The sequence below is a fragment of the Lynx rufus genome, unplaced genomic scaffold (genome assembly GCF_022079265.1).
Source record: "Lynx rufus isolate CCGP_SWC_20201006 ecotype Redwood Valley unplaced genomic scaffold, mLynRuf1.p SCAF_12, whole genome shotgun sequence".
Lineage (NCBI taxonomy): Eukaryota > Metazoa > Chordata > Mammalia > Carnivora > Felidae > Lynx > Lynx rufus.
Genome location: NW_025814826.1, coordinates 39,607,740 through 39,635,595, shown reverse-complemented (window position 1 = coordinate 39,635,595; position 27,856 = coordinate 39,607,740).

Below are 27,856 nucleotides of genomic sequence, written 5' to 3'. Positions count from 1 at the left end.
AAGGAATTTGATTGCAAGTGACAGAAGCACTTGTTGAAAGGGTTTGAGCTGCATGAATCTGGGGCCTGGGAGCTTGAAGGAGAACTTAAACACCACTGACGCACATGCTTTATTGATTCTCTATTGCTAGTGTATCAGCTTCATTCTCTCCTGATGCTCACTGGATTTCTCCATCTGCTATAATGTGACTGTCAACACTTTACAGTATTATATCCTAACAGCTTTGTGATTAGCTTAAGTTGGAAAAAATCAGCTGATGGAGCAGATGGGCTTGACTTGATTTGTGTGCTCATCTTTGTGTGTGTGTGTGTGTGTGTGCACGTGTGTGTGTGTGCGCAATCATCTCTTATTAATCACTGTGGCCAAATGAGCAAGTTTCTCTAATGGTTCAGTTGTGGAGTAGGGATTCGGCCTGATACTAGATTAGAGGAGGCCAAACAGAGCCCATAGGAGGATTCAGAGCCTAGCTGGTCTCCACAATACAAACAAGCAAGCAATAAAACACCCAAGTACAAAGAGCACAAAGAGCCGTAAATCAGGAATTTTAAACACTGTCATATGGCTCCAGGGGAAATAGCTATAACCGTGGATTGTCTGAGGCCTACTAACCCTTCGGGCTATAAAGATCAGAATGTGTGGATGCCTGTTGTACAATCATCCAAGAACAGTTTTCCACATTACTCAATCTTTAGATCCATACGAGATCACATTCTAATATGCACTGACAACCAGAAGATCATGTAATACACATTTAATAAGTCCATAGGAAATCTCCTAAATAAATAAACAAGAAAACAAATAACAAAACCAATAAGTTTCCCTAGCAATTCCATAATTCTTGAGGGAGTCCTTATCTCTCTGCGAGACAGCTAATCTTCCTTCCTTCCCCCTTACCTCTTCTCAGACTCCATAAAAACCACTTCTGTGCCCTTCTACATGTCTTTGGGTTTTGCTCTTTGCTGGCAGCAGCTTATCAGATAAACTCATCTGTGCTAATGTGTGACTTCACCCAGGTAACAGGGCTTATTGTTGACTACAAAGGATAAATCTACCTTGTATCCAAACCGTCCCCCTGGGCCAAATTACTTTCCTCTAAAATGCCAGTGTATTTTTCATTAAATTGCTTTCAAATCCTTCAGGTTATTAGGTTTATGGCAGCCCCATTAAGCAGAACAATAATGATTTATGTAAGCAGTTAAGCCAGAATCTTTGTTCTATTCAATAAAAAGGTTCACGGGTCTGCTGCTGCGTTCTTAGGTCCTGTAGCCTTGCATTGTAAGATTGTTACTCTATGACTTAGATGATCTCCCTATTTTGTTTCCCAAAAGCCTATCAGCCCTCCGTGGAACTGTTAATCAGAATTCACAGCATAGAAAACATGGCTGTGATGTTCAAGTCTCTGCCTACCAAGCTGCAGGGCCTTTGAATCAGGAGAGAGACACCTTATAAAACTTCCAGATCTACCCCTTTATGGGCCTTGTGACTTAGCGTCTGTCTCTCTTTTTTTTCTTTTCTTTTTAAATTATTATTATTATTTTTATTTCAAAACAATTTTTTTAAATGTCTATGCACCCCTGAGAAACAGAGAGAGATAGAAAGTGAGTGGGGGAACAGCAGAGAGAGAAGGAGACACAGGATCCAAAGCAGGTTCCAGGCTTCTAACTGTTACCACAGAGCCCAATGCAGGTCTCAAACCCACGAACTGCCAGATCATGGCCCAAGCCGAAGTTGGCCACTTAATCAACTGAGCCACCCAGATGCCCCTATTATTTTTTTTTAAGTATAAATTATTGTCAAGTTAGCTAACATACAATGTATACAGTGTGTGCTTGGCTTCAGGAGTAGATTCCCATGATTCATCGCTTACATAGAACACCCAATGCTCATTTCAACAAGAGCTCTCCTCAGTGCCCATCACCCATTTCCCACTCTCTCCCGCCCCTCCCCCAACACCCTCAGTTTGTTCTCTGTATTTAAGTCTCTTATGGTTTGCTTCCATCTCTGTTTGACACTATTGTTTTCCCCTTCCCTTCCCCCATGGTCTTCTGTTAAGTTCTCAAATTCCACATAGAAGTGAACATGTATGATATCTGTCTTTGACTGACTTATTTCACGCAGAATACCCTCCAGTTCCATCCATGTTGTTGCAAATGACAAGATTTCATTCTTTTTCATTGCTAAGTAGTATTCCATTGTATATATAAACTACATCTTCTTTATCCATTCATCAGTTGATGGACATTGGGTTCTTTCCATACTTTGGCTATTCTTGAAAGTGCTGCTATAAACATTGGGGTACATGTGCCCCCTATGAATCAGCATTCCTGTATCCCTTGGGTAAATTCCTAGTAGTGCTATTGCTGGGTCGTAGGGTAATTCTATTTTTAATTTTTTGAGAAAACTCCACACTGTTTTCCAGGGTGGCTGCCCAGTTTGCATTACCACCAACAGTGCAAAAGCGTTCCCATTTCTCCACATTCTTGCCAACATCTGTTGTTTCCTGAGTTGTTATTTTGGCCACTCTGACTGGTGTGAGGTGGTATCACAGTGTGGTTTTCACTTTTATTTCCCTGCTGATGAGTGATGTTGAACATCTTTTCACGTGTCTGTTGGCCAGCTGGGTGTCTTCTTTGGAAAAGTGTCTATTCATGTCTTTTGCCTATTTCTTCACTTGATTGTTTTTTGGGTGTTGAGTTTAATAAGTTCTTTATAGATTTTGGATACTAACCCTTTATCCTATATGTCATTTACAAATATCTTCTCCCATTCTGTCAGTTGCCTTTTATATTTGTTGATTGTTTCCTTTGCAGTGCAGAAGTTTATTTCCCTTGTGTTTGGAGAGGTGTTGAATAAGAAGTTGCTGTGGCTGAGGTCAAGGAGGTTGTTGCTGGTTTTCTCCACTAGGGTTTTGATGGTTTCCTGCCTCACATTTAGATCTTTCATCCATTTTTTTTATTTTTGTGTATGGTGTAAGGTATGGTCCAGTTTCATTCTTCTGCATGTTGCTGTCCAGTTCTCCCAGCACCGTTTGCTAAAGAGACTGTCTTTTTTCATTGGATGATGTTTGATTTCATTCCATTGGTCTATGTATCTGTTTTTGTGCCAATACCATACTGTCTTGATGATTACAGCTTTGTAGTAGAGGCTAAAGTCCAGGATTGTGATGCCTCCCATTTGGTTTTCTTTTTTAGCATTACTTTGCCTTTCGGGGTCTTCTGTGGTTCCATATAAATTTTAGGATTGTTTTTTCTAGCTCTGAAAAGAATGCTGGTGCAATTTTGATTTGGATTGCATTGAATGTGTAGTTTGCTTTGGGTAGTATTGACATTTTAACAATATTTGTTTTCCTATCTATGAGCATGGAATGTTTTTCCATTTCTTTGAGGCTTCTTCAGTTCTTGCATAAGTTTTCTATAGTTTTCAGCATACATATCTTTTACATATTTGGTTAGGTTTATTCCTGGGTAAATTATGGTTCTTGGTGCAATTGTAAATGGGATTGCTTTCTTGATTTCTCTTTCTGTTGCTTCATTATTGTTGTATGGAAATGCAACCTATTTCTGTACACTGGTTTTATATCTTGCAACTTTGCTGAACTCATATGAGTTCTAGCAGCTTTTTGGTGGAGTCTTTCAGGTTTTCCATGTAGAGTTTCATATCATCTGCAAAAAGTGAAAGTTGACTTCTTTCCCAGTTTCGATGCTTTGTATTTCATTTTGTTGTCTGATTGCTGAGGCTAGAACTTCCAACACTATGTTAAACAACAGTGGTGAGAGTGGACATCCCTGTCATCTTCCTGATCTCAAAGGGAAAGCGCTCAGTTTTTCTCCATTGAGGATGATAGTAGCTGTGGGCTTTTCATATATGGCTTTTGTGATGATAAGGTATGTTCCTTCTATCCCAATTTTCTTGAGGGTTTTTATTAATAAAAGATGCTGTATTTTGTCAAATGCTTTTTCTGCATCTATTGACAGGATCATGTTCTTATCCTTTCTTCTATTAATATGATGTATCACATTGGTTGATTTGCGAATATTGAACCACCCCTACATCCCAGGAATGAATCCCACTTGATCATGGTGAATAATTCTTTTAATATACTGTTGGATTTGATTTGCTAGTATCTTGTTGAGAATTTTTGCATCCAGGTTCATCAGAGATATTGGCCTATAATTCTCCTTTTTAGTGGGGTCTCTGGTTTGGGAATCAAGATAATGCTGGCTTCATAGAATGAGTCTGGAAGCTTTCCTTCCCTTTTTATTTTTTGGAACAGCTTGAGAAAAGTATGTATTAACTCTGTTTTAAATGTCTGATAGAATTCCCCTGGGAAGCCATCTGGCCCAGGACTACTATTTATTGGGAGATTTTGGTAACTGATTCAATTTCTTCAATAGTTATGGGTCTGTTACAATTTTCTATTTCTTCTCATTTGAGTTTTGGTAGTGTGTGGGTGTCTAGGAATTTGTCCATTTCTTCCAGGTTGTCCAGTTTGTTGGCATATAATTTTTCAAACATTCTCTAATTGTTTGTATTTCTGTGGTGTTGGTTGTGACCTCTTGCCTTTCATTCGTGATTTTATCTATTTGTATTCTCTCTCTTTTCTTTTTGAGAAGTCTGGCTACGAGTTTATCAATTTTGTTTATTCTTTCAAAAGACCAGCTCTTAGATTCATTGATCTGTTCTACTGTTTGTTTTTTTTTAAAATTCTATATTGTTTATTTCTGCTGGCTTTGGGGTTTCCTTTGCTGCTCTGTTTCCAGTTCCTTTAGGTGTGAAGTTATGTTTTGTATTTGGGATTTTTCTTATTTCTTGAGATAGGTCTGGATTGCAATGTATTTTCCTCTTAGGACTGCTTTTGCTGCATCCCAAAGGATTTGAACTCTTGTGTTTTTATTTTCATTTGCTTCCATATATTTTTAAATTTCTTCTTCAATTGCCTGGTTGACCCATTCATTCTTTAGTAGGATGTTATTTAACCCCCATGCATTTGGAGGCTTTCCAAATTTTTTCTTGTTGTTGATTTTAAGTTTCATAGTGTGTTATTTGCAAATATGCATGGTATGATCTCAAATTTTTTATATTTATTAGGGGTGTTTTGTGACTCAGTATGTGATCTATCTAAGGAAATATTCCATGTGCACTCAAGAAAAATGTATATTGTGCTGCTTTGGGATGAAAAATTCTGAATATATCTATCAAGTCCATCTGGTCCAGTGTATCATTCAAGGCCATTATTTCTTTATTGATTTTCTGCCTAGATGCTGTTATAAGTGGAGTATTAAAATCCCCTGAAATTACTATATTCTTATCAATAAGATTGCTTAGGTTTGTGATTGATTTATATGCTTGTGCTTTCAAGTTGGGGGCAGAAACATTTACATTTGTTAGCTCTTCTTGATAAATAGACTCCATAATTATGATATAATGTAATTCTTCATCTCTTGTTACAGACTTTAGTTTAAAATCTAGTTTGTCTGATATAAGTATGGCTACTCCAGCTTTCTTTTGACTTACAGTAGCATGACAGATAGATTTTCCAGAGATGATAGATCCCCTCACTTTCAATCTGAAGGTGTCCTTAGGTCTAAAAGGAGTCTCTTGCAGATAGCATATAGATGGATCTTGGTTTTTTACCTATTCTGATACCCTATGTCTTTTGATTGTGGCATTTAGCACATTACATTCAGATTTATTATTAAAAGATATGGATTTAGTGTCATTGTGTTTATCTGTACTTCTCATCCTTGTGATGATGTCTCTGGTCCTTTGTAGTCTTTTCAGCATTCCACTCAGAGTCCCCCTTAGACATTCTTGCAGGGCTGGTTTAGTGGTCACGAACGCCTTCAATTTTTGTTTGTCTGGGAAAGCCTTTATCTCTCCTCTATTCTGAATGACAGCCTTGCTGGATAAAAGATTCTTGGCTGCATATTTTTTCTAATCAGCACATTGAATATTTCCTGCCACTCCTCTCTGGCCTGCCAAGTTTCAGTGGACAGGTCTGCTACTACCCTTATGTGTCTACCCTTGTAGGTTAAGGCCTGTTTGTCCCTAGCTGCTTTCAGAATTCTGTCTTTATCTTTGTATTTTGCTAGTTTCACTATGATCTGCCATGGAGATCTACTCCTGTTAAATCTGAAAGGAGTTCTCTGTGCCTCCTGGATTTGGAGGTCCTTTTCCTTCCCCAGATTAGGGAAGATCTCAACTATAATTTGTTTAAGTAAACCTTTTACCCCTTCTCTCTCTCTTCTTCTTCTGGAACTCTTCTGGAACCTATGTTATGGATATTATTATGTTTCATTGAATCGCTTAGTTCTCTAATTCTCCCTTCATGGTCTAGTATTTTCTTATCTTTTTCTCGGCTTCATAATTTTCCATAATTTTATCTTCTATTTTCCTTATTCTCTCCTCTGCTTCCTCCATCCTTGCTATCACTGCCTCTAGTTTACTTTGTACTTCATTTACAACATTTCTTAATTTGTCGTGATCACTGCAACAATAGATTCTCTGCTGTCTTCTATGTTTTTCAAGCCTTTTTATGACTATTAATCTAAATTCTTGATCAGATATATTGTTTACATCTGTTTTGAGCAATTCTCTAGCTGTCATTTCTTCCTGGAATTTCTTCTGAGGCGAATTCTTCTGTTTCATCATTTTCGCTGGCTGTCTTTTACATCTTTTAATAGCTTGCTATGTGTCCTATACCTGTGAGCACTACTATTTTAAAAAGGGGTCAAATACTCTACAGGGCCTGGTCCTTCAGAAGGTGCTTTTGGAGTATGTTGTGTGCTCTCTGTTGTGGCTTTGGTTGCTCTTTCTCCCTACTTGTAGTGGTGATTGGGACCTTCCACCAGGTGTGCTTTAATTTGTTTGTTGAAGTAACCCTGAAAAAACTTTAAAAAGGTATGGTGGGGTGGAAGAAGACTTATCCCATACAAAGAGAGAAATGACAGGGGCAGGGAAAAAGAAAAGGTAAAAACAGTGACCAGGCAGAGAGTCAGAGAAACTATACCGCTCAATCCAGAGAGAGAGAGAGAGAGAGAGAGAGAGAGGAAAATAACGAAGGAGATACAGAAGAAGTGTAAAAGAATAGATTTAAAATGTCTGCTGAAACAAACCAAAAACCAGAATAACCAGAATAGAGAAGGATCAAATCAGAAAATGCAAAACTGCTGGACCAAAAATCTGATGGTGCTTTGGAACCAGTGGCTGTGCTGGTCTGGAGGAGGGGCTGTCTGGTTCAGTCAGTGTCAATCTTGCTCTGTTAGATATGCAGTTACCAGGCACGGAGTGGTGTGGTTTGGTGTAGGTGGGTCCTGCCTCCACTGTGGTTCCCTTGTGCATTCCCAGAAGCCCCACCCTGTTGGTGATGGGGAGAAAAATGGTGACACCCCAGTCTCTCCTCCCTGGTCTAGTGTCCCAGGGAGCTGGCTGGTTTGTTCCACTCCCCAGTCTCCCTCATCCCCTAGGCAATTGTCTGGGTTTCAAACCCTTATGCCTTAAAGGATCCCATTCCATGTGCCCTGGTTCAGGGGTGTTGCTACTCTGCCCAGCCAACAAAGGGCCTCTGGCTGACAGGCACCTACAGGGTCTTTTGTCATTGGAGCCACTATATACCTTCTTCCCAGAGCACTCAAAGAAGAGGACTGCTCTCTGAGCTTGCTCCCGAGACTGGGGCTGGCTCCCTCCCTCCCCAGGTGCATGTACAGGATGGCAGGCCCTAGTCCAGAGAAAGTCCTGCAACTCTGGATCGTGTTAGAAATTGGTTCTTTCTCTTTTTTCCCATACCCTGGCCCATGGTCTGGGGAGGTCTTTTTCTTGTCCAAATACAGTCCTACACTTCCACAGCCTCTCTTCCTCTTCCTTTTGTCTCTCCACAGAGGGGTATCCTTTCCCTCTGTGCCTACACAACCTGTTTTATCTCTCCCAACTCGCAATAATGCACCTATGTCTCACCAAATTGTCCCCATGGGCCCCTGGATATGTTTTGGTCACTCTGTAACCTGGATTCCTGGAATTCCAAGACTTCTGGCCTCAATACTGCTGTGTTTGAGGGAGGAGGGAACTTCAGGTCCCCCTACTTCTCTGCCATGTTGACTTCTCCCCCTGGCTCTCTCTCTTAATGAACTTAAGTTTCACAGCTGTAAGGTGGGTAACAATACCTCACTGAGTGTTGCACAAATTAAATACTGAATGAACCACTCTACCAGGCTGGAGTGTTTCCAGCCTCAGTTCCATTTCTTGCCTTCCCCACACTTTGCTCTTCTGTTGCAAGTGTGTGGAGTTCTGCAGTCTGCATTTCCCTAGGTTCCCAGATTCCAGCGGGGAATCAGCCAATGGGGAACACTGATTTGGGATCAGAGGTATACTAAGAGAGGAGCCAAGGTATTTTCCCTGTCTTCTCTGCCTTGGGTGATATTATCTGGTACATTCTGTCTCCTTCATTGCCCCATTTCCTGGTGGTTAGATATACCATGGTGTTAGCTTCTTCCATGTGATCCCTGGCCCCTGGGATTTGGTAATTCCACCTCCTCTCTCTCCCCTTAGCCTACGAGTATTAATCCTAGTTTTTTTGTTTTTTTTTTTTTTTTTTTTTGCTTTAGGAATCTCTGCCTTGCTTTAGTATGCCCTGTTTACCTTCTCAGCTCTTCAGTGCCCATGTAGCCAATTCCCTGCATTAAATTAAATCTTTTACAAATTCCGGTGGCTCTGTTTCCTGCTTAGTCCCTAACTGATATGACCCCATAACATTGTAATGGTACATATTAAGTATTTGCTTTGCTTTGTTGAGATTGCTTAAACTTGTACTTTAGGATGAGATTGCTAAAGAAACCCAGAGCTGGACAGCAGGTAAAAAGTAAAAACAGATTCCATTCAGGAATTACTGGAGTAGGGAAAAAGAGACCTCAGCGTAAAATTGGGATCAGTTCCAAATACAGCCTTGTCAGTGGAGATTTATACCCAAGGAGCAATGCAGGGATCAGTGAATGTAAATTAATTAAGAGGGAAACATCAGGAGGAGGGAGGGAACCCTAACAAGATTCTTGCTAAAGGCAAGACAAAGTAATCAGACGTCAAGGATTGGGGGTGAGGAATTTCATCAGATATCAAGATGATCAGATATCAAGAAAGGGAGGGAAGTAGCTCTGTAAACTGCCTTAGAGAGACCTGGGAAGATGGCGGCATAGGAGGATGCTAGGCTCACTTCGTCCTGCTGATCACTTAGATTCCATCCATATCTGCCTAAATAACCCAGAAAACCACCAGAAGACTAGCAGCACAGACTCTCCGGAGCCAAACGTAGACAAGAGACCCACAGAAGAGGGTAGGAAGGGCGGAGAGGCAGTTCATGCTACATGGACTGGTGACAGGGAGCTGGGGCAGTGGAGGGGCAGCCCGCCCAGCAAGGCAGAGCCCCCAAAATCTGGGTGGCAAAAGCAGAGGGGCCAGACTCTGTGAGTTCTGACAGCCAGTGGGACTTAACATCTGGAATGTTAAAAGTCAACAGCTCTGCTCTCAGAGTGGGGAGGGTGAGAGGATGCTGGGAGTGAGCGTTGTTGAGCCCCGGAAGACAGAGCTCAGTTCAGCAGGGGAACAAAGGTGCTGGCCAGCACCATTTCCCTCTCCCATCCCCCAGCCGAAATTCCAAAGGGAACCAGTTTCCCTCACTAAATTTGCTTGCACCACCCAAATGCCCAATGCTGTGCTTCTGTGGATCTGTCCTTCTGAAGGGCCTGCCTCCCTCCCGATGCTGCAGGGTCCCTCTCACAGGGGGCCACCGACAGCAAAGCTAGCTAAGTCTGCCCCTCCTGCCCCTGTGCACCTTGTGGATCCATCCCGGCTAATATGCTCTTGGCCAGATCCCATCAAAGCAGCACCACAAACATAGAAGTGTGCAAGTAGCCCAGACAGGGGCCACACCACTCCGCAGTGAGTCCTGCCCCTGGGAGAGGTACACAGCAGTCTGACTGTGGTCCCAGCAGTGGGCTGGGGCAGACATCTGGTCTGACTGCGGCCCCACCCACCAATACAAGTTACTCCAAACAGCACAGGGGAAGTGCCCTATAGTTTGGAGCTACCGCAGGGACTGAATGAATAATGAAATGGAAGAATTCTCCTCAAAAGAAACTCCAAGAAGTAGTGACAGCTAACGAATTGATCAAAAATGATTTAAGCAATATAACAGAACAAGAATTTAGAATAATGGTCATAAAATTAATCACTGGGCTTGAAAAAAAGCATAGAGGACAGCAGAGAATCTATTGCTACAGAGATCAAGGGACTAGGAAATAGTCATGAGGAGCTAAAAAATGCTATAAATGAGGCGCAAAATAAAATGGAGGTGACCACAGCTCGGATTGAAGAGGCAGAGGAGAGAATAGGTGAATTAGAACACAAAATTATGGAAAAAGAGGAAGCTGAGAAAAAGAGATAAAAAAATCCAGGAGTATGAGGGGAGAATTAGAGAACTAAGTGATGCAATCAAATGGAACAATATCCGTATCCTAGGAATTCCAGAAGAAGAGAGAGAGAAAGGGGCTGAAGGTATACTTGAACAAATTATAGTTGAGAAATTCCCTGATCTGGAGAAGGAAAAGCCATTGAAATCCAAGAGGCATAGAGAACTCCCTTCAGACATAACTTGAATCGATCTTCTGCATGACATATCATAGTGAAACTGGCAAAATACAAGGATAAAGAGAAAATTCTGAAAGCAGCTAGGGATAAACAGGCTCTAACTTATAAAAGGAGACCAATAGGACTAGTGGCAGACCTATCTAATGAAACTTGGCAGGACAGAAAGGAATGGCAGGAAATCTTCAATGTGATGAACAGAAAAAACATGCAGCCAAGAATCCTTTATCCAGCAAGTCTGTCATTTAGAATAGAAGGAGAGATAAAGGTCTTCCCAAACAAACAAAAACTGAAGGAATTCATCACCACTAAACCAGCCCTACAAGAGATCCTAAGGAGGATTCTGTGAGTGAAATGTTGCAAGGACCACAAAGTACCAGAGACATCACTGCAAGCATGAAACCTACAGACATCACAACGACTCTAAACCCATATCTTTCTATAATAACACTGAATGTAAATGGACTAAATGCTCCAACCAAAAGACATAGGGTATCAAAATGGATATAAAAAAAGCCAAGATTCATCTATTTGCTGTCTACAAGAGACTCATTTTACACAGAGGACACCTTCAGATTGAAAGTGAGGGGATGCAGAATTATTTATCATGATACTGGAAGTCAAAAGAAAGCTGGAGTAGCCATACTTATATCAGACAAACTAGACTTTAAAGGCTGTAACAAGAGATGAAGAAGGGCATTATATAATAATTACAGAGTCTATCCATCAGAAAGAGCTAACAATTATGAATGTGTACGTGCCAAATACGGGAGCCCCCAAATATATAAAACAATTCATCACAAACATAAGCAACCTTATTGATAAGAATGTGGTAATTGCAGGGGACTTTAACACTCCACTTACAGAAATGGATAGATCATCTAGACACACGGTCAATAAAGAAACAAGGGCCCTGAATGACACATTGGATCAGATGGACATGACAGATATATTTAGAACTCTGCATCCCAAATCAACAGAATATACTTTCTTCTCAAGTGCACATGGAACATTCTCCAAGATAGATCACATACTGGGTCACAAAACAGCCCTTCATAAGTATAAAAATACTGAGATCATACCATGCACACTTTCAGACCACAACGCTATGAAGCTTGAAATCAACTACAGGAAAAAGTCTGGAAAACCCCCAAAAGCATGGAGGTTAAAGAACACCCTACTAAAGAATGAATGGGTCAACCAGGCAATTAGAGAAGAAATTAAAAAATATATGGAAACAAATGAAAATGAAAATACAACAATCCAAACGCTTTGGGATGCAGCAAAAGCAGTCCTGAGAGGAAAATACATTGCAATCCAGGCCTATCTCCAGAAACCAGAAAAATCCCAAATACAAAATCTAACAGCACACCTAAAGGAAATAGAAGCAGAACAGCAAATACAGCCTAAACCCAGCAGAAGAAGAGAAATAATAAAGATCAGAGCAGAAATAAACATACAGAATCTAAAAAAACTCTAGAGCAGATCAATGAAACCAAGAGTTGGTTTTTTGAAAAAGTAAAATTGATAAGCCTCTAGCCAGGCTTCTCAAAAAGAAAAGGGAAAGGACCTAATAAATAAAATCATGAATGAAAATGGAAGTATTACAGCCAATCCCTCAGAAATACAATCAATTATCAGGGAATATTCTGAAAAATTATATGCCAACAAACTGGACAATCTGGAAGAAATGGACAAATTCCTAAGCACCCACACACTTCCAAAACTCAAACAGGAAGAAATAGAAAACTTGAACAGACCCATAATCAGCAAAGAAATTGAATCAGTTATCAAAAACCTCCCAACAAATAAGAGTCCAGGACCAGATTGCTTTCCAGGGGAATTCTACCAGACATTTAAAGCTGAGATGATACCTATCCTTCTAAGCTGTTACAAAAAATAGAAAGGGAAGGAACACTTCCAGACTCATTCTATGAAGCCAGTATTACTTTGATTCCTAAACCAGACAGAGACCCAGTAAAAAAAAAGAGAACTACAGGCCAATATCCCTGATGAATATGGATGCAAAAATTCTCAATAAGATACTAGCAAATCTTATTCAACAGCATATAAAAAGAATTATTCACCATGATCAAATGGGATTCATTCCTGGGATGCAGGCCTGGTTCAACATTTGCAAATCAATCAATGTGATACATCAAATTAATAAAAGAAAAGATAAGAACCATATGATCCTGTCAATCGATGCAGAAAAAGCATTTGACAAAATTCAGCATCCTTTCTTAATAAAAACCCTTGAGAAAGTCAGGATAGGAGTAACATACTTACACATCATAAAAGCCTTTATGAAAAGCCCACAGCTAATGTCATCCTCAACGGGGAAAAACTGAGAGCTTTCCCCCTGAGATCAGGAAGATGACAGGGATGTCCACTCACCGCTGTTGCTTAACATAGTGTTGGAAGTTCTAGCATCAGCAATCAGACAACAAAAGGAAATCAAAGGCATCAAAATTGGCAAAGATGAAGTCAAGCTTTCACTTTTTGCAGATGACATGATATTATACATGGAAAACCCGATAGACTCCACCAAAAGTCTGCTAAAACTGATACATAAATTCAGCAAAGTCACAGGATACAAAATTAATGTACAGAAATCAGTTGCATTCTTATACACTACTAATGAAGCAACAGAAAGACAAATAAAGAAATTAATCCCACTCACAATTGCACCAAGAATCATAAAATACCTAGGAATAAATCTAACCAAAGATGTAAAAGATCTATATGGTGAAAAGTATAGAAAGCTTATGAAGGAGGGGTGCCTGGGTGGCTCAGTTGGTTAAGTGTCTGACTTCAGCTCAGGTCATGATCTCGCCGTCCATGAGTTCGAGCCCCGTGTTGGGCTCTGTGCTGACAGTTCAGAGCCCAGAGCCTGCTTCGGATTTTGTGTCACCCTCTCTCTCCACCCCTCCCCTGCTCATGCTCTGTCTCTGTCTCAAAAATAAATAAAAACATTAAAAAACAATTAAAAAAAGAGAAAACTTATGAAGGAAATTGAAGAAGATACAAAGAAATGGAAAAGCATTCCATGCTCATGGGTTAGATGAATAAATATTGTTAAAATGTCAATACTTCCCAAAGCAATGTACCCATTCAGTGTAATCCCAATCAAAATTGCACCAGCATTCTTCTCAAAGTTAGAACAAGCAATCCTAAAATTTGTATGGAACCACAAAAGACCCCGAATAGCCAAAGTAGTATTGAAGAAGACCAAAGCGGGAGGCATCACAATCCCAGAATTTAGCCTCTACTACAAAGCTGTAGTCATCAAGACAGCATGGTATTGGCACAAAAACAGACACATAGACCAATGGAATAGAATAGAAACCCCAGAATTAGACTCACAAAAGTATGGCCAACTCATCTTTGACAAAGCAGGAAAGAATATCCAATGAAAAAAGACAGTCTCTTTAACAAATGGTGCTGGAGAACTGGACAGCAACATGCAGAAGAATGATACTATACCACTTTCTTACACCATTCAAAAAACAAACTCAAAATGGATGAAGGAACTGAATGTGAGACAGGAAACCATCAAAACCCTAGAGAAGAAAGCAGGAAAAAACCTCTCTGACCTCAGCTGCAGAAATTTCTTACTTGACACATCTTCAAAGGCAAGGGAATTAAAAGCAAAAATTAACTATTGGGACCTCATCAAGATAAAAAGCTTCTGCACAGCAAAGGAAACAATCAACAAAACTAAAAGGCAACTGACAGAATGGGAAAGATATTTGCAAATGACATATCAGACAAGGGCTAGTATCCAAAATCTATAAAGAACTCACCAAACTCCACACCTGAAAAACAAATAATCCAGTGAAAAAATCAGCAGAAGCCATGAATAGACACTTCTCTAAAGAAGACATCCAGATGCCCACAGGCACATGAAAAGATGCTCAACGTCACTCCTCATCAGGGAAATACAAATCAAAACCACACTGAGATACCACCTCATGTCAGTCAGAGTGACTAAAATGAACAAATCGGGAGACTATAGATGCTGGAGAGGATGTGGAGAAACGGGAACCCTCTTGCACTGTTGGTGGGAATGCAAACTGGTACAGCCTCTCTGGAAAACAGTGTGGAGGTTCCTCAAAAAATTAAAAAAATAGACCTACCCTATGACCAGCAATAGCACTGCTAGGAATTTACCCCAGGGATACAGGAGTACTGATGCATAGGGACACTTGTACCCCAATGTTTATAGCAGCACTTTCAACAATAGCCAAACTATGGAAAGAGCCTAACTGTCCATCAACTGATGAATGGATAAAGAAGTTGTGGTTTATATACACAATGGAATGCTACCTGGCAATGAGAAAGAATGAAATATGGTCTTTTGTAGCAACGTGGATGAAACTGGAGAGTGTTATGCTAAGTGAAATAAGTCATACAGAGAAAGACAGATACCATATGTTTTCACTCTTATGTGGATCCTGAGAAACTTAACAGAAGACCATGGGGGAGGGGAAAGGGGTAAAAAAAAGTTACAGAGAGGGAGGAAGCCAAAGCATAAGACACTCTTAAAAACCAAGAATAAACTGAGGGTTGATGGGGGGTGGGAGGGAGGGGAGGGTCGGTGATGCGCATTGAGGAGGACACCAGTTGGGATGAGCACTGGGTATTGTACGGAAACAAATTTGACAACAAATTTCATATTAAAAAAGATAATAAGCTGCCTTAGCAAGATTCTTTCTACAACTAAGTGATGCAGGACTGACAAAGATGAACATCAAGATCAAGGCCTAGGGAGCTTGGAGGAGCCTGACTAAAGTTAGTCAAGAAGAGAGTCCCTGTCAATTTCTAAATATATTTCACTAATCAGTATAAAGAAGTAATATTTATGATACCATAAAGGATATAGTAACATGTTAATAAAACAATTTCAAATCCTTGCTTGTTATACCTTTATTCCAAAGGTCTGGAAACCAAGAGATAATAACCAGAGGAGCAAAAACAGTATACATACTATTTCTTTTAATATATATTAGTGGTATTAAATATCATCTCCCTGAATGTAACATTAAGAGTATTTCCTTTAGCCATAAAATGACCAATATTCTGTGGGCTTAAAACATTTTTTTAAAGTAGGCTCCACATCCAGTGTGGAGCCCAGTGCGGGGCTTGAACTCACAACCCTGAGATCAAGAATCAGATGCTTAAACAACAAAGCCACCTAGTCACCCCTATTCTGTGGGCTTCATTCGTTACTTGTATGAGAATTTAGAGACTGAAGAACTAATCCCTATATTACTGTAGCAGAGATGCTAAATAATCAAATAACACACAATTTCTCCTTTGGCTGATGATCCATCCCCATCTTGCTGGTAGCATCATCATAGCAATGGGACAGGAACCTGTCAGAATGCTTCATTATCATCCCCCAAAAGCTGCTTCACTTGGTCTCAGTTAATGGCATCAATGACCACCCAAGCTCCTCAGACAGCTACCTCAGAGTCACTATGGACCTTTCTCATGATCTTACTCCCACATTCAATTCACTTTTGGATCTCTACAAAAAGCATTTAGTCCCCATAGCCATGATCTCAGACCAGTCATGATCTCAACCTGGACACTATTGATATTCTGGACTGGATGACTCTTTGTCATGGGGGCTGTCTAGTGCATTGCAGGAGGTTTAACAGCATCCCTGGCCTCTACTCACTGGATGTCAGTATCACTCCTTGCATAGTGTAAATAAAAAATGTTTCTGGATATTGCCATTTTGTCACCAATAAGACCCCCACTCCCGACTCCTCTTCTTCACAGGAACGTTAATCTAATCTTTTAGAGGCAAACAACAGGAAAAGCTCCATCTGGCCAGTTTGAGTTCAACCATCGGCTCACACCTGCACAGATAGACCATGAAGTGTCCAACAGTTACCTCTACTCATTATAATGTTAAAATCTGGCCCAAGAAGGAGCACAAACCTCACTAACATAATATGTGATGCATGTATAGGCATGTTTCCTAAATATATATACATGATCATATAACCACCTCTACATACGATGACAAAACCTCCCTTTCTGAATATTCATCATAACCCTAAATAAAAGGAACCCACTCATCCTGCCTGGGAGATTCACAGCTTTGGCTGTTATTCCCTAAGATCATCTTACTTGCTGCAAATAAAGTTTCCTTTGTGTGACGACTCCACCTGGTATAGTTTCTACCTGTAACTCATCAAGGAGCAAACTCATGTTAGTTTGGTTACAAAATGTCCTGGGGTGTTGGAGGGCAATATTACCCCCATTTAAGAGTCCCTGTCTTAGAATAGAGTCTGGAGACTATTGTGGTAGCCTTTTATCTGCGATCTCTCTTATCTCCTGTTTTTGTGTAATCTAGTTTAATGTCATATGAGAAATTTTACAGGAGATAAAGCCTTTTGCAAAGTAGCTTCTAGCTCTTTGCAGCTTAATCTCCTGCTTCCACGTACCAGGCATCTTAAGCTCCAGTCACCCTGAAAACCACTCTATCAATACTCCAGATCCTTGTAGGCCTCAGTACTTTTACAGAGGTGGTTTCTTTGGTCAGGTATGTATGGTATGCCTTTCTTTGGAGAGAACTCCTATGCATCCCTAAATACTTAGGTGAGATGCTCTGTTACCATTTCCTGATGTCCTCAGGTACAATTACTAACTGTCTCTATTAAGTGGGCTCTATATTTGTTTTTTTTTTAAATAATTATTCTTATATTAATTTAAGTGGACTGAATTGGTCACAAGCTGTTAAAACCTGAGCTTCTTCCCTCATAGTTTTGGACTTGAGAATGAACACATCATATCAAGTTTCTCTCTGGTGGCTGAAGGTGGACCCTATACAACTTGGAAGCTTTTCTTAGATAGCTGATCTAGAAGGAGAGAAAATAATGGTAAAGAAGTACAAGGAGAGAAAATATCAATTCCTAATGAAGTTCAGGAATCCAGTTCCAATATTCCTGAAACCCAACATGGTGGTGTGATCCCCCAACATCCTCATAATACATTCTCCTTTAGGCTTTTGATGGCTTGAGTTCAGCTTCTATTACTTGCTAGCAAGTGTCCTACTTAAGACACTGGCAGGGCTACTACATCACAAAAGGTAAGAAAAAAAATACCCCCAAAAAAACCAAAAAAACCCATTTGTTACTAGTCTCAAAACAATGATCAAGACAGCATTTAAGACAGTGACTAAGTAAGGTCCTTTTCTGGTCTTCCCAGGCATATTCAGGCAAAGGAGAGAATTTGAATTTTTACTTCAGATACTCATTCTTATAAAATTAGAAGATACAAAAAAATTTGTGTCTTCAAATTCTTCACTACTCAGCTTATGAAGTCTCAAATTTTGATTTTGTAAAATTTTAAACATTTAACATCACTGGTTTCTCTGTTGTATCTTTTATTCTTCTCAATTTCTTTCAATAAATCTGGCCTATTTCCTCAAGTTGCAACAAACAAAGATTTTTGAACAAAGAATACATAATTTTTTAAGCTCCTTCCACTTTTGTGGATGACTTGGTAACTACAAAATATTTGAATTACTTTCAGCTTTAGTAAAGATAAACATGCATATTTCAGAAGAAGTATATTTTCAATTGAAAAGTCACACTGAAGAAATAGGACATGTACCCAAAATAATCAAAACTAGTAAAGAAAAAAAATACAGTGCTCCTCTTCACCCCAATCTGTGGGTTGCCAAATGAAGTACTAGATTAAAAACAATTTTGAGGTACTTAATTCACCTACAGTTGGCTCTTGATAGGTCTTTTCTTTATTGCCCAGATAGCAGAGACTGCATATTGCTTACCTTTTATTCTCAAAGTTGAGTACACTGCCTGTCAAATCATAGATGTTTAATAAATGGTGGTCGAATAAAGAAAAACATCCTAGGCTCCTGCCACCTATAATGTTGGTCTTTGTCAAAGTTATAGTCATTATCACTCTATTAGTCAGAGGCCATTTCAGAAAACAGAAACTATATTAGGTATTTCAAACAGAGGGGATTTAATACAAAGAAATAGTTACATGAGTGATAGAAGGTGGAAACACAGCAAGGGGATGCTGAAGTAAGCTGGAGGTGATGGCTCCAGGAAGAAACCATTCCACTATTGCCCCCTGGAGCTGATGAAATAGTCGGGTTAGGGGTTAACAGTTGGAGTAACAGTTGGGGTTATCTTGCAGGTCACAGCAGAGTCCCTGAGGACCAAAAGAGGGGCTGAAGAGTGTCTCTGACTCAGGTAGTGTTAAAGGAAACTGGAAACGAGAGCAACTACTACTACTAAAGCAATGCTGACAGGTGTTCTTCTCCATTTGTCCCTCCTTTCAATCTCCTTGGAGTACAGTGTTTTTCAATTAGGCATGATTTTATTTCCTAGAAGATATTTGCAACTTCTGGAGACATTTTTGGTTGTCACACTGGGGTGGAAAATGTTATTGACATCTAGTGGTAGAGACAAGTGAACCTCAAGTAAACAATGTGGAGTTCCTCTGCTCTGGCCAGGCAGTGGAAGTCCCCCATCACAATGTTACCCAACACAGGAGAAGGATGTCACCAAGATGGTGACATAGGTCATTCCTGACGTTGCTCTCACCTCACAAGAAACATAACTCACGACTATCCATGGAAAAGACACCATAGAAAATCCTAGAACATAGGGGTGAGGCTGAAGTACCTCCACTCCCCCACCATCCTGGCACCACAGAGGCAAAGATAGGCTGGTGCAGAACCACATAATTCTCCCGTGAGCCTATGTTCCTCCAGTGGGAAAAGAGAATCCAGGGTGGACATCCAGCCTCCTCAGCATTGTGGGTCACTTATTGGGACCCCAACTCTGGTCCTGTTAGACAGGGCTTGTGGGGGAATCTGTAGGGCTTGACCACTGGGAATCTCATTGTGATGGAGACAGGGAGAGGAGTTTGCAATAACCAGCACTCAGATCATGGAAGACAGAATTCCTACCTGCAGTGTTCAAGTAGTAGTCCCAATCAGCAGTTCTGTCCATCTGCAGAGACAAGATGGTGGTGCAGTATGACCAGAAAACTTGGTAGGTGCAGGTCTGCCTGATTTGGGTTCTCAGATGAAGAGTCTTGATAGCCGTCGAGCCTGGTCTGTTCCTGCTAAGGCAGGGGAGCTGAGTCATAGTCCTAGACCCACAGCTGAGGGTAGCTACATAGGCCAACTGCATAGTCATAGTCTGGCCCACTGCTGAGTATATCTCCCAGCCCTAACTGACCAAAAAGCCTGGTTGGAACACCTAGAAGCTGTGTAGTTCGGCAACGCTTGGCTAAAGAGTTCAGCAAGCAGAGCTAAAGGTCCCCAGAGCAGAGCCCGGTCACATAGATTGGCCAGGAAACTGGAGGAGCAGGTTGGCTTGAGTTAAGATGACAAACAACCTTTTAGAACTTTGAACTAGTATGCTTGTCCTACCAAGGCAGAAGGACTAATTTATAGCCCTACCCACTACTGAGTGCAGCTCCTAGCCCTTCCCAACCAGAAAGCCTGATTGGAAACATTTGGGAAGCTGTTTGGAGTTGGTCCTCATGTTTTACTCAGGCAGAAAAGCTAATTGATAGCCCTACCCACTGCTGAGTGCAGCTCTCAGCCCCTCTGAACCAGAAAGCCTGACTGGGAACACCTGGGAGGCTGCTTGAAGCTGACCCTCATGTTTCACTCAGGCAAGAGAGCTAATTCATAGTCCTTCCTACTGCAGAATGCAGCCCCTGGGCTTCTTCAAACCAGGAAACCTGACTGAGAACCCTTGAGAGGCTACTGGGGCTGGCCTTTCCATTTTGCCCAGGCAGAAGAGCTAATTAATAGCCATGCCCACTCCTGAGTGTAGTTCCTGGCCCTGTATGACTAGAAAGTTTGGCCTTGACACCTAAAGGGGAAATAAAAAAGTATCTTGAAACAAACAAAAATGGAAATACAACATACTAAAACGTAAGGAATGCAGCAAGAACAGTTCTAAGAGGGAAGTTCATAGCAATTAACACCTATCTTAAGGATCAAAAAAATCTCAAATAACCAACCTAACTCTATGACTCAAGGAACTAGAAAAAAGATCAAACTGAGCCCCAAATTAGCAGAAGGAAGGAAGTAATAAAGATTAAAGCAGAAATAAGTGAAAGAAAGAATAGGAAAATAATAGAAAAGATTAACAAAACTAAAGAGTTGGTTCTTTGAAAAGATTTTTAAAAACTGACAAACGGTAGCTAGACTAACCAAAGGAAAAAGAGAAGACCCAAATCAATAAAATTATAAATAAAAAAGGAGACATTACAACTGATACTGCATAAAAGCAAAAAATCATTAAGAGGCTACTATGAGCGACTATATGCTATCAAACTGGAAAACTAGAAGACATGGAAAAATTCTTAAAAAAAAAATACAACCTACCAAGACTGAATTGGGAAGAAATAGAAAATCTGACCAGACCAATTATTAGAAGGGAGATTGAATCAGTAATCAAAAGTCTTTCAAATAAGAAAAACTCAGGACCAGATGGCTCAAGTGATGAATTTTACCAAACATTTAAAGAATTAACACCAATTCTTTTCACACTTCTCCAAAATATCAGAGGAAGGAACACTCCCAAGCTCACATTACCAGGCCAGCATTACTCTGATACCAAAGCCAGAAAAGGCAACTATAAGAAAAGAAAACTACAGGCCAATATCCCTGATGAATATAGATGCAAAAATTCTCAATAAAATACTATCAAGTTGAATTCAGCAGTGAATTTAAAGAATCATTTACCATAATCAGGTGTATTTATCCCTGGGATGCAAGAACAGTTCAACATACCTAAATCAATAAATATGATATATCACATTAATAGAATGAAATAAAACTTATATGATTAGCTCAATAAAGATAGAAAAATCATTTGACAAAATCCAACATCTGTTCATGATAACAATTCATAACAAATTAGGTATAGAAGGAATGTACATCAACATAACAAAGGCCATATATGACAAGCTCACAGCTAAAACCATACTCAGTAGGGAAAGGTTGAAAGCTTTACCTCTAAGATCAGGAATAAGGGTGTCCTCTCTCACCACTTTTATTTAACCTAGTACCTAAAGTTCTAGATAGAGCAAGCAGGTAAGAAAAAGAAATAAAAAGGCATCGGAATTGGAAAGGAAGAAGTAAAATTGTCACTATTTGCAGATGGCATGATACTATTTATAGAAAATCCTGGACTCCACCAAAAAGCTGTTAGATTTAGTCAATAAATTCAGTTAACTTGCAGAATATAAAATTAATACACAAAAATCAGTAGTGTTTCTATACACTAACAATGAATTTTCTGGAAAAGAAATAAAGTGATCTCATTTACAATAGCCTCAAAAATAGTAAAATCCTTGGCACAAAAACAGACACTCAGATCAATGGAACAGAATAGAGAACCCAGAAATGGACCCACAAATGTATGGCTAACTAATCTTTGGCAAAGCAGGAAAGAATATCCAATTGAATAAAGACAGTCTCTTCAGCAAGTGGTGCTGGGAAAACTGGACAGCGACATGCAGAAGAATGAACCTGGACCACTTGCTTACACCATACACAAAAACAAACTCAAAATGGATCAAAGACCTCAATGTAAGACAGGAAACCATCAGAATCCTTGAGGAGAAAGCAGGCAAACACCTCTTTGATTTTGGCTGCAGCAACTTCTTACTCAACACGTCATGGAGGCAAGGGAAACAAAAGCAAAAATGAACTATTGGGACCTCACCAAGATAAAAACTCCTGCAGTGCAAAGGCAAGAATCAACAAAAGTAAAAGGCAACCGACAGAATGGGAGAAGATATTTGCAAACAACATATCGGATAAAGGGTTAGTATCCAAAATCTATAAAGAACTGATCAAACTCAACACCCAAAAAACAAATAATCCAGTGAAGAAATGGGCAAAAGACATGAAGAGACACTTTTCCAAAGAAGACATCCAGATGGCCAACCAGCACATGAAAAAATGCTCAACCTCACTCATCATCAGGGAAATACAAATCAAAACCACAAAGAGATACCAACTTACACCTGTCAGAATGGCAAACATTAACAACCCAGGCAACAACAGATGTTGGCGAGGATGTGGAGAAAGGATCTTTTTTGCACTGCTGGTGAGAATACAAGCTGGTGCAGCCACTCTGGAAAACAATATGGAGGGTCCTCAAAAAATAAAAAATAGAACTACCCTATGACCCAGCAATTGCACTACTAGGTATTTACCCAAGGGATACAGGTATGCTGTTTTGAAGGGACACATGCACCCCAATGTTTACAGCAGCACTATCAACAATAGCCAAAGTATGGAAAGAGCCCAAATGTCCATCGATGGATGAAAGGATAAAGAAGAAACACACACAATGGCATATTACTCGGCAATCAAAAAGAATGAAATCTTGCCATTTGCAACTATGTGGATGGAAGTGACTAACAAAATTAGTCAGTCAGAGAAAGACAAATATCATATGGCTTCACTCATATGTGGACTTTAAGATACAAAACAGATGAACATAAGGGAAGGGAAACAAAAATAATACAAAAACAGGGAGGGGGACAAAACATAACAGACTCTTAAATAAAGAGAACAAACAGAGGGTTACTGGAGGAGTTGTGGGAGGTGGGGGTGGGCTAAATGGGTAAGGGGCATTAAGGAATCTACTCCTGAAATCATTGTTGCACTATATGCTATTTAATTCAGATGTAAATTAAAAAAATAAAATTTAAAAAATTAAAAAAAAGAGAAATGTTTGCTCATCTTGCAGAACACTTGTAGAACAAGTTACTCACAATCCAAGGTTTTATTATATTTAATAAATGTTTTTACAAGTTTACAGAAAGTAATAAAATCCTTAGGCATAAACCTAACTAAAGAGGTGAAAGATATCTACATTGAAATCTATAAGACATTGATAAAACATATCAAAGAAGACACAAATAAATGGAAAGGCATCCTGTGTTCATGGATTGGAAGAATTGATATTGTTCAAATATCCATACTACCAAAGGTATCTATAGATTAAATGTAGTTCCTCTCAAGAGTCCAATGGTATTTCTGAAAGAAGAAGAAAAAAAAAACCTTAAAATTTATATGGAACCACAAAAGACCCAAATAGCTAAAGCAATCCTGAGAAAGATGAACAAAGTGGGAGGCATCACTTCCTGATTTCAAATGATATTATAAAGCTATGGTAATCAAATACTATTGTACTGACATAAAAATTGATACACAGACCAATGGAATAGAATTGAGAGCCCATATATGGTCAGATGATATTTGATAATGGAGCCACGAATACTCAAAGGAGAAAGGCAGTCTCTTCAATAAATGGTACTGAGAAAATTGGATACTGACATGTAAAGTAATGAAACTAAACCCCTATACTATGTACCCACAAAAATTAACTCAAAATGGATTAGACTTAACTGTAAAACTGGAAATCATAAGACATAGGAAAAAGCTCCTTGACATGGGTGGTGGCAATGATTTTCTGGGTATGACACCTAAAGCACAAGCAACAAAATTGGAAATAAATAAGTGCGACTACATCAAACAAAAAAGGCTTCTGCAAAGCAAAACAATCAACAAAATGAAATGACAATTCATGGAATGGGAAAAAATATTTACAAATTGTATATCTGATAAGAGCCTAATATCCAAAATATATAAGGAACTCATACTACTCAATAGAAAATAATAATAATAACCCAATTAAAATGGGCTGATGACCTGAATAGACATTTTCAAAAGACTTATAAATTACCAACAGGTACATGAAAAAGTGTTCAACATCAGTAATTTCTAGAGAAGTGTCAATTAAACCACAATGAGATATCACCTCATACTACTTAGAATGGCCATCATCAAAAAGATAAGAGATAACAAATGCTGGCATGGATGTGGAGAAAACAGAATCCTTGTGCACTGTTAGAGGAAATGTAAACCGTTACAGCTACTATGGAAAACTCTATGAACAAACATTCCTCAAAAAATTAAAAATAGAAATACCATATGATCTAGCAATTCTACTTCTAAGAACATATCTGAAGGAAATGCATCCCCATGTTTATAGCAGCATTATTAAAAAAACACATTTTTTTAAATGTTTATTTATTTTTGAAAGAGAGAAGACAGGGCGCAAGCAGGGGAGGGACAGGGAGAGAGGAAGACGCAGAATCCAAAGCAGGCTCTAGGCTCTGAGCTGTCAGCACAGAGCCCAAGGTGGCGCTCAAACCCACGGGCCATGAGATCATGACCTGAGCTGAAGGCCGATAGTTAACCGACTGAGCCATCCGGGAACCCCTATAGCAGCATTATTTTTAATAGCTAAGACATGAAAACAACTTAAATTTCCACTGATGGATCAGTGGGTAAAGAAGTTGTGGTGTGTATATATATATATATATATATATATATATATATATATATATATATAATGAAATATTATTCACCATAAAAAAAAAGGAAATCCTGTCTTTTGTGACAACATGGATGGTCTTTGAGGGCATTAGGCTAAGTAGTCAGCCAAGACAGATGCTGTACTATCTCACATGTGGAATAAAAACAAATAAGCAACAACAACAACAACAACAACAAACCAAACTCCTAGAAAAAGAGAACAGAGGTGGGGATGGAGGAAGGGGGAATGGTACAAACTTACAAGTAAGTAAGAAAAATAAGTACTAGGGATATAAATAAGATAAATAAATACTAGGAATATAATTTACAACATGATGACTACAGTTGACACCATTGTATGGTATATTTAAAAATTGTTAAGATAGTAGGTCCCAAGAGCTCTAATCACAGGAGACAAACATTTTATTTTCTTTTTTGTATCTATATGAGATGATGGATGTTAACTAAACTCAGTTGTGGTAATCATTTCACAATATATGTAAGTCAACTCATTATGCTGTATACCTTAAACATTTGGGACTGTATATCAATTATATCTCAATAAAACTCTATTAAAAAAAAAGAATCATCTAGCCTAAAATGTCAACAGTGCTGAGGTTGAGAAAGCTTGCTTTAGCATGACCCAAATGAAGGCAGATGAGAAGGCAGTTTGGAAGTGAAGTTTTCAGTCTTTGCCCCGCAATATTAGAGTAGAGCATAAAAGAGTAGATTTGGATCTCAAAGATAATAAGTAAATAGCTAAAGCATAATAATCTGGCATAATAATCTGTCTAGGAAAATCTCATTCCTGAATATAGAGGGGGTGTAAGTGTCCATGGGCCAAATAAAAGAGAAGAAATGAGACTAATTTTCAAAAACAAATATAAATGGTTTAAAATTTTTCTAGTGTTTGGTTACATGGCATAGTGGTTAAAATATGAAGGATATGTTTGACATGATATGACTTGAAATACAGCTTAAATGGTGTGCATGCAATTCACTTTGAACCCACGTCGGGGATCCTCAAAGCAAAAAGCAGGCATCCTCCATAAAGTTACATCTGAAGTATAAGGAGAGGACATTATTATTGCTGATCTGGAGGATGATCATGTTAATATCTTTGTTATCACTCTAAAGATATTAAATCCCACAGTGAAAGAGTTCTGTGAATCTGTTTATTCTTGGTTTTTCTGGTTCTAATGCTGTGTAATAAATTTCTTACAAACGCGGTGGCTTAAAACAATGACATTTTATAATTCTTATGGATTCTGAGGGTCAGAACTTTAGTAGTTTGGACATAGTGGGATGACATGATGCCTGTCCACAACGTCTGGGACCTTAGCTGGGAAGACTTGATGGTTAGAGGCTGGCAGCATGAGCCTCCCTTATTCACATCTATGGTTTGGGTTGATCGACGACTAGGGAAGGTGACCAGAACACCACCCATGGCCTCTCCACGTGGCCTGGCTTCCTCTGAGTATGGCGTTCTCAGCGTGGCCAAACTTCTTAAATGGTAGCATAAGGCTTGAAGCCCAAGTGTTCCTGTGAACTCAGAAGAAGCATATCACTGTTACGATTGAGCCCTGTAGCTACAGAGCATCACTTCACTGTATTCTATTTATTGAAGCATTCACAAGCTTGCCTTGCCTCAAGCAGAGAGTGACTCCAGTTCTAGATAGGCTGGGAGAGGTGTCAAGGTCACATTACAAAGAACACAGAGGTGGATACTGTTGTTGCCATCAACAACAAAACGCATACTCAAAATAAGTATTTTGACAGAGCACGAATGGGGTTTTCTTCACAGAAAGAAGGAAAATCTGGTATAAGTGGAGAGTGTCCTGAATCCCAAGTGCTATGTTCAAATTTAGTTCTGTCCCTCCAATTCTAGTTGTACAATCTTGGAAAGATTACTTCACTGTTTAGCTGCAGGTTTTTGTTTTGTTTTGTTTTGTTTTTTAATCTGGCAAATGGATGATACTTAAAGCTTTTTAAAAATGTAAGATCCTTGATCTCAATGAACTCTACTGGGGAAAAGATCACATGATAAGTGAGTATTCACTGTGCGTGTGAGTTAAATAAGAAAAAAACAGAGGTTTCTCAGGAAGCCAAAATAGAAAATGTACGAAAAACAAACAACAAAAACAATGGGGATCAAGTGGGATGAAGAAATATTTCAGTTTATAATCATTACATTTTTATTGCTAAACAGATGATCAGAAACTTGTTAATCTAATCTCTGCCATTTAATAAGAAAACCAAGTCCCAGAGAAGTGAAGTGAATGAGGGAAGAAACTTCTTTTTTTTTTTAATTTTTAACGTTTATTTATTTTTGAGAGAGAGAGAGAGAGAAAGAGAGAGAGAGAGAGAGAGAGCGAGCACTCAAGTAGGGGAGGGGCAGAGAGAGAGGGAGACACAGAATCCCAAACAGACTCCAGGCTCTGAACTGTCAGCACAGAGCCCCACGCAGGGGGCTTGAACTCACAAACCATGAGATCATGACCTGAGCCAAAGTCGGCCACTCAACGAACTGAGCCACCCAGCGGCCCCAAGAAAACTTCTTTTTTAGAGAATTTATAAGAAAAATATTTGAAGAATCTTTTATATTCATTTCAGATGCTTACCTTTGTACTTACTACCAGGAAAACAAATGAATATCTGAAGAGACTTAACATAATCCTTTGAACAATTTAAATTTGTAGAAATATGTATCAAATTTTTTGTCTTGGTCTTTTTAGGACTATTTGAGGTATGTGCAAGGGATCTGTTAAAAATATAGGGTTAAGTCCAATCCAAGGAGAGACCCTAGGTCAT